Here is a 13,598-nt window from a genome sequence, read left to right as displayed (position 1 = left end):
TCTGGTGGAGCGCTCTTCAGAGCTGGGTTGCATGAGGCACAATGGAGTCCCCAGGACCGTAGGGGGTGCTGGACAGAAAGCTGGGTCCTACCCGGATTCACAGTTTGGGTCTGGTTTGGCACGGGGAGTTTGTCTAGGGTTGTCCTTTGCATTACATCGCAGCCCGGGTAGGCGGTGGACTGAGCAGAGACAGAAAGACCTGTACGGCATGGTGCTGTGGGAAAGTGGCACTCACAGGCCCGTGAGTGCAGGCACAGACGTGCAGGCACAGTCGTGCAGGAACATGAAAGTGGCTTTGACTGCTGCACTTCACCCAGAAGCCAGACATCACCCAGCCACCTACTGAAAAGGCACTAACTGGAGACCACAATGGAGACAGGCTGGGGCAAACCTGGGTGCAGTGCTGCTCGGACATATCGATGGATGAAGGGACCGGCCAGAATCAAGAGCGCGCATGCCCCCTGTGCTGAAAATTGAACTAATTTACTGGGTGAACTGTCACCTCTTTGGAGCAGCGGGCTGTGCAGCACAGTATCTCTTCATAGAACCCAATTCTAGTAATTTGCATAAATGCAAAGAGCATTATGGGAACATCATAATGTCCACAATTTTAAATGTTAAACATGTCTCATAGTGATTTAGCAAGAAACTTCAATGAGAGACTGAACGTTTGACGGAGCACAGCTCCGGCCCGTTCCCTGCGCGGACTGCTTCTCAAAGCTTGTCCCTGAATGCAGGTTAAAATTGTGAAGCAGAACTTGGCTCCATGTAGAGTTGACTAAGTCCGCTAGTTACCACTCCGGGCAACTTGACCCAAAAAACGTTGTCTGCACTTACCTCATCTAGATTAACTTCGCCAGACGTTTACTTCGTCATGACTCGGCACCCTGATGGTGAAAATATTTATGGGCTTCTGCAGTGAGAAGACGCAATTGACCCTTTTCTTCTGATAGTGGTAAGTACAACACCATGTTATTTTTCGTTCGCACCCTGACCACCCTCCTCATCCAAAACAATTCTCAGTGAACGAATGACATACATATGACTACAAAATGAACCATAGTGTACTGAAAGGAGACGTGGCCTCATCAAGGGGGAGTGGCCTACGCCCGGCTCAATGGACTACAGGCAACTCCGCCAGGCAGCCCTTTGTAGAGATCAGCACCCTCTGAGAGGCTGCTGATCTCTGCATCTATTTGCATAGCATCACATGTGTGACAAATACCATTCCTTGTCAACAGAAACACAGATTCCCATTACTCCACTGCTGAAGTTCAACTCTTTTAACTGCTGAGGGTTGAACTGGAAGGTTTATGCTTGTTGTAGAAAAGTGGGGGCCCTGTGCTGTATGGGAATAATAGAGGCACCTGCTCTCCGGGTCTGGGAGCTCTTGATTTTTAGTATGTATTTATTAATGTGGTTTTGTAACTTGGTCAATGTTTTCTAAGTCACCTGAGAGTGCACAAAGGCAACATTGGTGACTCATTGGTGAACCACCAGAAAATGAAGAGAGCCCCCTGCGCGCTTCCGTGAGATTGGCCCCTTGAATGAGGCCCCTCCCTTCGTGCAGCAGGGGTTGTAGAGTTTTAAGAGAGCAACCGAAGGTTGACACATATGTGCCTTTTTGTTACCAACGTTTATAACTCATATGTAGCTTTCATGCAACATAACCTATTCACTAATTTTTGGAAAGGACACGCCACGGGAAAAAGGAAATGAAACGTTAAGCATAGCCAAAAAGCCAGGAAATGCACCATGCGACTTAAAACTACTAAACAATCCAGTTTATTTTATTGTTGTTGAAACTTACTTATTTAGCATTTCAAAAATCAACGCAAACAAGAAATACGAGAACATATTTAAAAGAGAACTTAAAAACAGTGTATCCACAGAAGGTTTGATTACAGACAATGTTTAAACATGAATTCTGTAGAAATAGATCTATTTCAGTAGTTGAATGATTACAATGGGGGATGGAGTGAGGGCAGGGTTTCCATTGGCTCTCAGTATTCATCAATGGTGGTAATTAGCAATGTCTTGGCTCGCTCAGTCAATTGTACAGTGAACATATTAGTTGGGCTGAGGGACCGTATATTGCCTAAATCTACCGTAGGTCTAGATTAAGCCGGGCTTACTGCCCGCCCACTCTCCGACCTTCCAAACCCCATCAAGATATTTCACTTTAGATCTGGCCATCTTTGGGAATCTCCTGAACTCTGGAAGATAAGGTATTTTTTTCGCAGATTACCCCATGCATGTGCATTCAGGCGTACAATGCGCCTCTGTGTTGGTGTACATTACAAATGAGCCTGGCATTCACAAAGAACCATGAGACAGGTGCACAAAATGTACTTTTGCCATACATCACAAACAGGGGCGCCGAATACGCGAGTGCTCTGGGGTTGGGGCACCCACCGGGAGAACTAATGTGGGGCAGAGCCCCCTCCGGCACAGAGAGAAGATGAGAGAAGACCCAGTATGCAAGGCCCTTTGTGTTGGGCTCCGTACTGTGTGTCTCCATCTCTAGTCCGTGGCACACTGGGAGTGTCACCTAAGCCCTCTCCACCAGGTCCCCCATTGGTGGTTAGGTCGTAGGGAGAGGCCATTGGAACTTTTTGCACCTTGTGGGTCGCGCAAGGTGCAGCAGCAGGCAGTTCTGCCTCCAGTAGGCCCACGCAGATACAATGCCAGCCCGCCTGATAGCTCGAGGAGGAGGTACGTTTTTATTTCTCTCATTATTTGGGCCCGCTACTTCCTTCCACCCCTGCTTTCCTTATCCTTCTCCCCCTACTTTCCTTCTCGCTCTACGGACTGCCACTCTCTTTTTTTTTGCCTTCCTACAGTCCCATTTTTTGTTTTTCCCTGGTCCCTCAAGACACATAACATCATCTATTACAGTTCTGTTCAGGCACCGTGGGGCAAAATACATGCAAACTTCCTAATTTGCATATGGTGTACACTACATGCATCGCCATAGATATATGAGAAATAATAGTATGGCTTTAATTTTATTCTCCCCATCCTGCATGCTAAGTCACAATAGCATCATGCAGATTAATGTAAGCCTAACAAATCCTCCTTGGGTTTTAAACCCATAGTAATTATGTCCTAAAGCATGCAGCGTTTTGCACCTTTCTCATTTCTGATCACCCCCATTCACATTTCTTAAGGGAAAAATTACCTGCTAATAGTCCCTGCTACCCCCTCCCATCAGTGCCTAATGGCTCCCTTTGTAGTGCTTTGATGAAACACAGAGCAAAGTGTCAGGTACTGGGATAGCTGCTCTGCTGCCGGAGCTCTGCGGGGCAGTTTCCAGGCAGAGGGACACCTCCCCCATTCTGCACCCTCATTGACAATGAAGTTGTGGAACAGGAAATCTGCCAGGATAATGAGAGTGCTGAGAAGGAACACTGTGCTGCTCGGCACCGTCATTGTCCTGCCGGGTGGCCTCCCTGATGGACCGAACGGGAGTGGTGTCCCGCTGCCAAATGTCATGGTCTGGCTATTGAAATAGCCACTGGGGGGCAAGCTGCCCAACACACACAGACTTGCCTACATTTGAAAATCAAAAACCCTGACATTTATGTGGCCGCTGTGCGTGCACTCCTCGCGGCATTGCTCGTGGCACCTTGCCTCCTTGCCATGAAGCTCTCTGGTAAACCTTACCATCCTGCATGATACGGAGAGCCTGTAATGGACCTCTCTGTAACGGGGTGGCTTGCAGCACTGAACAGTCAGGCTAGAGTGTAAAATGCGCCCCCCGGTCCTGGGCATCCTGGGAGTTTCAGAAATGGACAGATACATCTTGGCAGCACAACTAGTACCAATGTTGAGGTGGACAAAACCAGAGAACCACAAGGGATGGTGTACAATCGAACAATCAGCCTCACTAGCCCCCCTAATACCTCTGTTGAGCCTGAGAGAAGAAAACCGAGAGCAGGGGCGTGCAATTGGAAATGACGAAATGGTCACTGCAAAGCTGCATACTCACCTGCATACTCACCTACACGCCTACATTTGGAAATCAAAAACCTTGGCATTTATGTGGCCCGCTAAGTGTGCACACCTCGCTGCACCTGTAAGTACTATAAACTATGCCCTCGCCTGCTCACCACACATTAGGTTACATTTTAAAAGGGGGCATATATACATATCACAAAAAACAAAGTCAGACAATGTTCCGAGCTCCAGAAACATTATCCTCCTTATTCATAAACAGCACATCAGAGGGTAGGCCCCCTACTGAAGGCACGTTTCACCCTACTCTGGCTTTGCCAAAGTACATATACACATACACACACACACATACTTATATCAAATGAACATTTAATATTAGGAATCTGAACAACATAACACCTCAATTGCAACTTACTATCAGCATCACTAATGCGTTTTGACCTGCAAATGATGAACCCCATTATATTTTTCAAAAGTAGAGATGGGGAAGCAAGGCAAGATCGGGGGTCTGTGGGGGGGGGGCATGTGCCAAACTCTGGTTTGAGGTTGGAGACAGTGCCTGGTTAAAACATGGGCCGAACTGTGCTTGCTTGTGAAATAACACAATTTTGTTTTAAAAAAACACAAATGTCCACCCGATGCTAGGAGGCATTGACTGGGATTGATCTTGGAGGCACTTACTGCAGAGTTTAGAAATGACGTGGAAGGGTTTTTGACCTGACTGTTGGTCAGGTTCTGTTGCCAAGGGGTAGGGGGACCGGGAGTTGGGGTGACTGAGAACCAAAAGAGTCCCTGGAAATGATTTTCAAAGTTGCCCCATATCAGCAGTCCACCCCTGTTTCTGTTGCCATGCATGTTGAGGTCTTTAACATTCATAAGATTAGTGTGGTAAACCCATGGTAGCTGGCCACGTTTTCTGGTGATTTTCTAAAAAGTGATTTACTGAAACCGCAGGGAAGAAACTTATAGTATCTAATGTTTATCATACACACAACACAAGGGTAATAAGAATAATAAGAATAATACATAAATTCACACAGAAGGTGGACCCAAAACAATATTGCTGTACAATAGTAAGTCTGCCCGGTTCTCAGGGGTAGTAGTTTCTCTTGCACCAGAGTGCAGTGACCCAACTTTTTCCACAGCTTTTCTTCTGGCTCGGTCCAGTGCAAAACCTGCCATAGCTTCAGGCGGGCATTTAGACCACGTTTGGGGTGAAGGTTATGTTCCTGCATGCAGCGTATGATGCAGATCATGACAAAGCAACGTTGCCCTTTCCATCAATAAATGTCTTTACTAGTTCTTGTTTTCCCTTGAATTAAGAACGTTTTTTGGTGGTGGTGGTACTTCTTGCAGCTCAACCTTCCGTTTAGCGATCATGTCGTCTCGTTCTCCCACCCTAGTGGTGTTGCTCCAACTTTTGAGGGCTACTACAACCGGGATGATCACAGGGGTGGGGGGAGTTTGGTCAGTGATGGCCTACTGGAATGCAACTGGAAGGCTTGCATCTCCTTCTTGCTTGACTTTAGTTTATGCAGAACATGCTAGCCAATGTTTCCACTGTTCTGCGCCCCTTCCATTAACCAAGTTGGCGACTAAGTACAAATGTGGTGATATCTCTGCCGGCGATGTCACTTCCTTCTATCTGGGCACCCCTCGGGAAATTCATATGTTGGCTCCCCTGATCACAAAGGCAATTAATGGAAATACACAAAGAAATAACCTTAGGCCTAAATCTGAAGCTACAGGCCCCATGCACCATGAAACAATAGGAGTTCAAGTAGTGTGCACTGCACCAAATTGGCACATTACGCATGCTCAGGTAATGAAATTCACAATTAAAAACAGAGCAGAAAACGAGCAAAGAGCAGGTGTGACGGCGTCTGCTAACTTTTTTCAAAGGGTGGACGCTGTCGCTTGTGTATTTTTGAGGCCTGGATTAAAAACAAGTCACTAGACTCTGATTGGTTGATTTCTTCTCAATTTACTCCGTGTTTACACCAGTGCCGTGATTCCAACCTCGGTCGGCAGGTTCGAACACACTCCTCCACCAGAACGTATGACCGAACGAAAAGCAAACCGCAACTGTGCGCAGAATGTCTCATATTGGGACTTTGCTCTCAAGAGAACACTTGGTTACTGAATAAAGCATGCACACATTCTGGCACATTCTCCAACACCATTTTAAGGAAATATAATTTCTTAGGTTCTTTTTCTTGTGTTATTATGAAAGGCAAACACCCATTTGTCCTATGCACATTCTTCCGTAATTCAAAGCCAAGTGAGTCACATGTGCATATTTCACTTTGATGTTTATGGTGACGTCACTTCCTATTGTGTGCTTAAATGAGTAGTCCCCTCACTTTTGTAGGACCTGGGTCCTGTAAAGCCTTGGACTCAGACATCATGGGCATATTAACCTACGAATGGGTGGAAACACGTTGGTGGGAATGGGGCAGAGCACTAATGACAATGTATGTGCATATGTAATGGGGAGTGATCAAACAAATAGCCAAGATCAGGGCGTGCAAATGAGGGACACAGAATCAAGCTTTCACCACGTGTAGTGAGACAGAGAAGGGTGCCAATTTTGCCTCAAATAATGTAACCTCCTTCCACTCTGGTGTGAGTAACACATGTAATAGGGGCATGTTTTTAGGAACTGATTGATTTTGTGACTAGATTGTTCCAGCAGAGGAACACGTGCCCACAGTTATTGCTCTCCTTCTGTGACAGGGTGAACACATATGTTTCCACACTGCACGTTGCCATAGCAGGTCCTGATCATGACTTGCGCTTGGCACCTCATGCATGGATACATTTACACCTTCTATATTTTTCTTTTGTGAATAGGGGCGATGTTTGCTAAGAAGACTCTTCAGTGCGTCATTTTTTCCAAAAAGGGTCGGCCATAAAACAGGGCAAGCACACAAAAAAAACGGATTTTAAGGAAAACATCCTTTATAGTTTACTCTCATTCCTATACGTGCATTAATAGGCAATGGGAGTTTTTGCTGCAGTGCATTCCATCGAAGAAGAATTCATCAAATAGTGTTTTCTGGATGTTGACGCTGATATATGAGGAATGTGGGCTCAGGCTAATAAAATAGTTTGTGGTTAAATGGGCCAGGAGGGCTATAGGGGAGTTTCCCCCCCGTATATATTTCCTGCAAAATCAAACAGTAAAACAATTCATTTGATGAATTCCACTTCGATGGAATGTTTTTGATAAAATCACATAAAACTCATTAATTTAGCCATCATGGCGAGTTCCCCGAATCGATCCGGGTGGAAACGGCCTGTTTTAACAGGCCAGAGCGAAGCGAGGGCCTTTAACGAGGGTGCTGGGATGTTACTACCCTGGACAGTCTGGCAACTCGTCACTGTGAGTATGAGCACCTGAGTTTACATGCCGGAATGTCAGTAGACATTTATTTATTTGAAAATACAGGTTGCAACAAGCGTGAAACGAGTTCTTTCAAAGAAATACTAACCTAACACATTCTACCATGGAAATAGAAGTGAGGCTTCAATCGGGACACCTCTTTCCTTTCCATGGTGGCCAGCGGACATAAGAGGAGCGGCACTTTGGAGAGGAGAGAAGCGGAGACGGCCTGGTCAGGGAGGGAAAATTGTATGGTGACTCTGTGTACCAGACAAGCTGGCATTGCAGGCCTGAGTGTCAGAACCATTTACTAGAAGAGAGACTGAATTCCCCCACTAATCCCTGTCAGATATCCAAATAGGCTCTAAAAAACTGGGCTATTCTTTTTCCAAAGACTTCTACCAAAGATCAGGAAAAGGGGACACACACTACTAATAGTACAACAAACAAGCCAACATTATAATAGATCCGCAAACACTTTGATGGCCCATCGAGGGTTCCCACTCACCATCAAACCTCACCCGCTTCAGTTAGGACTGAACAAGCGAGGGAGGAAAGCAAGCACCTCTCCCAGACCTTCACTGAAAATGTGGACTCTCCCCTGTAACAAGGTCAGGTGGCTGATATGGAAGGGATTCCGTGACCCAGGAAAGCCAGCCTACCAGGGCCTGAGTAACAGAGCTGAGTGCTACCTGGAAGAGATACTGGGTGGGAGTCGCAGAATCCACCTCCCGTCTGTGTCTCTTGCCAAAATACAATGTCCAAGCTTATAAAGACCCGGGCTATAAGAAGGCATCTCCTCCCTTTTTACAAATACCTATTCCATTTTATACATGAGGTCAGGAACGGGAGAAACTACTATTAGTCCGACAAATCTATAATGGATATACAGAGCACCTTGTCGGAACAGGTGTGTCCAACTCACCATCAAACTGGGACGCAGGATAGCATTAATCCCTAGGGCCATAGTGGAGACCCCCAAATCCAGGACACCAAGAGATGCTCTAACATGCCATACTGCATCAAGGGGGCCCAGAAGAAGACTTTCTGCAAATAGCAGCGCAGACTAAAACATCCATAATGCCGTCACCCCAGCTATGCTGAAAATCATGTGACCTCGCAGGGTCCTGTGTGTCGGAGGGGTCCCCTCAGGGCACTCACCACTGCACAAGGAAGCAGAGGAGCACTGAGGAAACCACGGCTACATGAGGTAGCAGAGCTGCAGAAGGGCCATAGACCACCAAAGCACAGTATGATGCTGAAGGCTTGAATTTGCATGGACCACAGATGGCAGACAAACAACAGCTTGGACAAATGACCTAATTAACTACTGAACTCTATCCGAAGGCTCGTGAGAGAAGAGAGCAGAGCGTAACCGATGCTGAAGCCCAAGAGAGGCCCGGGCTATGGGATGCCTGAAACTGTTAGGTAGACGAGAACAGTCAGGATCAGACAGCATGGAATTAGGGAGCTGGAACAACAACCTGGAGATTTGCTCAAATTCTCACTCCCTCTTGGAGATGGAGTATAGAGAAGGCCAAGCCATGGCGGAATGGGGAATTACCACCCCATTCCGAGGTTGGCGGGGCGGTAATTCCCCATGCCGCCATGGCCCTTCCCCATTCCCATGTTTGCCCCATAGGGCTCAATGGGAATGGGGAAGGCGCCAAGTACGGTGCCGCAAATTGCGGCACCGTACTTAGCACCAAGGTCCCTTTGCGGGTCCCTACTTTAACGGCTGGTAAAACCTTTTGCGGCGCCGTTATCCAATTAGCGCCTGGGTCGTAATGAGGCCCATTTAGTTTAGTTCATCCCTTTTAGCTCTATAGATAAACCCCTAATACACAGAAGATGCTTAAGAAGCCTAATATGTGTTATTGCCTAAAGACTGTGATGAAGCCTGCCAGGTGCTTTATCCCTGAGACTAAGTAGAGGGCAGATATCCAGGGAAAGAGGAGTATTCAAATGTGGAAGACTTCCCTGATACTTCATCATGACAACTAGTGCTTAGTTAGTTCTGGGACAGGGATACACTTTTCAGTTGTGGATAAACTCCTAGGAATTCATCCCAACTCCATAATGACCAGAAATGATGTGGTAAAGCGCCATCTATGTGTCATTTGTTTTTTCGATTCACCACACCTGCTAAGATATTTTCATAATAATGTATATATGAATGTATATATCCCAAGGAAGGAGGAAAAGGCGAACCGCACTCCCGCGGGCCAAATGCTAGTAGCGAACTCCAAAGTGGCAGACAAAATATGAAAAACACTGTGTAATGAATACAGGCGTTTAATGTTTAAAAAATGGTAGAGAAAAAAGGTTAAACAGCACATCAGCAGCAACACAAAGACAGACAGAGGCACAACGCCATGGTGCACGACCTGCAACACAATGCGTTTTGCGCTACACTGAGCGCTTGATCATGTGGGGGGAAAAAGGGTGGGCTAGTATACATATCAACAATACAAGCAGTCCTACAACTCTGTCAGTCAATTTCTGAAAGTGCATTGGCAGTGGATGGAAATACTAGCGGCCATGATGGAAAGGAGTCGGAAGCATGGAGAAGCAAGGAAAGCTAAAATCAAACCTAAGCAAAAGTGGAACAGTGGGCAAATCCACAGACTAAACGCATAGTGCACATATACTACTACTGATGCATGACAGTACGGATTTAAAAAAAAAGAATAAGTTAAATACGTATAATGTTGAAGTCGTCAAACATGTCAAAGTACCACATATACACAGTGATCAGTAAAAGGTAAGTATACAACGAAATGTGGCATGATAATCCCCCAGATAAACGTGTTCTATATGACCAGAAAATTAACTCCACATTTTAAAATTGGCTGTATAGAGGAATGACAAATATTAAATGTTAAAATCCACAGAGCAATATGCAGCAATAAGACAACATAGGAGGTGCACAAAGAACACAGGGAGGTAAGATAATTGCAAATGATTATATAAATATGTAAAAGACTAAAGGGCTAGTGAAAGAATGGGGATGAAATCACCACCATTGGGGGCAATAAAATAATGACCCAAAGTACGAAGACACAATCAAAAATACAGCCATACCTGAGCATAGGACATACCAGATCAAAATGACCTGAAAGTAGAAAAACATGGATCTACATACACAGTTGTAAACGAGGCTGTAAAACCAATGGAAATAGTACAACTAGAGCACACCTCATAATATAAAATAATGCACAGTCATTCCACTAGAAAATGCAGCCAAGGCAGCTGGTATAAAAGGAGGTGAATGCTTTCATAATGGAATATGGGCAAATTATGTGTGGTGCATAATACAATTAAAGGAAATGTTTCATAGATAAAGTGCATAAAAAGCAGCAAAACAACCATATATCTGCAAGGCCGCAGAATGTCAAGGCCTTAATAAAGTGCAAGTGCAAAGCAGCTGGAACAGTCCTAACAGACAAAAAGCAGCAATGGCAATAGTAATATCTGCAAGGCCGCAAAATGTCAAGGCCCTAATAAAGTGCAAGTGTAAAGCAACTTGGACAGTCCAAACAGACAAAAAGCAGCAATGGCAATAGTAATAGTCGCTGTACACACATAGTCATATAAACCCAAGTTGAAGAATTCCATTTGACAGATATAAAGTTCATTAGATGAGAAAGGCAGGGCCAACCACCAAGAGACAGAGAAAGAAAGACAGCAGGCCGAGGCCACTGGAAGTAGAAAAGCCACAACAAACCCCAAAATGAAAATAGAGAGTATATGAATACCGCTCCCCCACAGATTGCAAAAGTAAACAGTCAGATCATGAATGGAAAAAATAAATATTAAAAGGATAAGGAATAAGATAATCAAATCCCAGGCTAAAGAAACCCATACAGGAATAAAACAATGAAAATCCAATGTTTCGTTTGAAAGTAATCATGAAAGAACAGAATAAGAGAAAAGAAGAGAAACAGAACCGAAACATGGGAGGAACGCAACAAGGGGGAAACTAAGTGCCCAAAAATGCATACAATTCCTCATCCACATTGTGCCCCTTAGGATACTTGGTATCAAAGTCCAAAATGAATCTTGTTTCAAGTTGTCTTAGTTTCAAGACACGATCTCCGCCCCTGGGGTGAATGGGCACATGTGCCACTACAAAGAATGTTAGCAGATTAGAATTATTCTCATGTTCCTGTTTAAAATGTTTAGCCATGGAGTACGCAGGGTCAGAGTTCTTAATGGCTCTGAGATGTTGAAGAATTCTCAATTTACATGTGGTACTCCCAATGTACCATCTCATACAAGGGCATGAGATAACGTACGCCACAAAGGTGGTGTCACAATTGATGGAATATTTTATCTTATGGTGGATTTTTGTGACAGGGTGTACAAATGATTTCAGCACAGTGGCATGTGCGCAAGCTTTGCATTTCATGCATTTAGTGAACCCCACAGGAGAGGCGGAGAGCCAGGTCATAGCAGACAGATTTTATTCAGCTGGAGAAAGAAAGCTTAAAACACGTTTGTCTCTAACGGAGGGTACACATTTATATGTCATAGTGGGGCGTTAGACATTAGCACCCGGCACGTGCGGCGCAACGGGAATACTGCGTGGTGATTGGCTCATTTGCGAGCCATACCACACGGTATTCCCTTTTACGCCGTGCGTGCCGGCTACTCTGTTCCCGGCGAGGGGTGTGGCAGCCCCTAAGCCAATGAGGAGGCTCGAAACGGGGCAATCCCTGCTCCGAGCCTCCCCATGGCTGGAGGCTTCTTTCGTCCCCCGCCGGGACTCAAGTAAGAATTTTTTTTTCTTTCCTCCCTCCTAACACCTCCCACCCGACTTACCTTCTATCCTGCAATCTCTGGTGGGGGCGATCAAAACCTCCATCCCCGCTCCAAGCCTCCACACGGCTGGAGGCTCCCATCGTCCCCCGCCTGAGACCGCGGTACTTTTTTTTTTCCAGCCGCTCGGGCCTGTAAATACAGCCCCGGGGGCATTACCTGGGGCGGTATTGGCCCGCCGCCTCGGGTCTTATTGCCACAGTATAGGCCTCAGATCGTTGTCTAAAGTGAGCATACGCCAATGTTTCTCAACAATTTTACAGATGTTATTGGAGGCAGTGTCAAACGAGACAATGAGTCTGGGTTCAGCGTTGGTGATAGATTTAACAGAGTTGGTATCATACAACAGTCTCTCTCTAGACATTCCACGTGCCTTAGTATAAGCCATTTCCATCGTTCTCTTATCATACCCTTGTTTCACAAAGTCAGCAGCTGCCATCGCACAATAATGGTCAAACTAGGCAATGTTGGTGCAGTTCCAACAGAAACTGATAAATTCACCACACAGAATCGATTTTTTGCATGACGGAGGGTGACAACTGTTGGCATGAAGGGGCAGACCAGCGTTGGAAGGTTCCTTGTGGAGTGCCGTATGGATACCTGAGCTATCAAGCACAACGATGAGAGCCAGATAGACAATCTCTGTGAGACTGTGGCATTCAGTAAAGCTGAGGTTATCCTTGTTCATATTGATATTCCTGACAAAAGAAAGCCAATCACTTTCCGTTCCCTTCCAAATAATAAAGACGTCGTCAATGTACCACCACCAAGATACAATCTGTGTTGGAAAACCGGACGAAAGCAGGTCAGACAGAAACGTAGCCTCCCACCACCTCATCGTGAGATTGGCATAAGAGGGGCAAATGTACTGCCGATAGCAATCCCCGTAACTTGACAAAAGAAAGACCCCTCAAACAGAAAAACATTGTTGTGTAGACAGAACGAAAGCATATCCAAAATCATTGAGCTGTGTCCAAAGTAATTAACTGAACAGGTGTCCAGATAGTATTTGCATGCATTAATGCCAACAGTGTGGTCAATAGAGGTGTATAAAGAAACCACATCGAGTGTAGCCAGAATCAGACCCTCTTCCCAAGGTGTATTGGTGATATGTTGTAGAAAATCCTTAGTACCCCTGAGGTAGGATGGCAGCATTGATACAAATGGAAACAGAGTTTTGTTAATGAATTGAGCCAGATGTTCTAATAGTGAGCCACATAAGGTAACAATGGGCGTACCGGGGGGATATTTAAGTGATTTATGTGTTTTGGGAAGAAAGTAAATAGTGGGTATTGTATGGCATGCAGGAATGAGGAATTTGATCAGATCAGCCACTAGTAAATCTTCTGATGCCCACTTGGTACAAAGAGCGGTGAGTTCTGCTCTTATTCCTACAAAGGGATCTTTCGAAAGCTCAGTGTAACACAAACGGTCA

General features: G+C 45.4%; 1 protein-coding gene across 2 annotated transcripts in view; it reads right to left on the bottom strand.

Annotated features, from left to right (window-relative positions):
• Positions 1-13,598, bottom strand: part of LOC138583174 (alpha-N-acetylgalactosaminide alpha-2,6-sialyltransferase 2-like) — a 722,246-nt gene that overhangs the window by 20,888 nt on the left and 687,760 nt on the right. The gene's annotated exons all lie outside the window — the stretch shown is intronic.

This window comes from Ambystoma mexicanum, chromosome 3q (genome assembly GCF_040938575.1).
Source record: "Ambystoma mexicanum isolate Mex_15411 chromosome 3q, UKY_AmexF1_1, whole genome shotgun sequence".
NCBI lineage: Eukaryota > Metazoa > Chordata > Amphibia > Caudata > Ambystomatidae > Ambystoma > Ambystoma mexicanum.
This window is presented reverse-complemented; position numbering and strand designations above follow the sequence as displayed.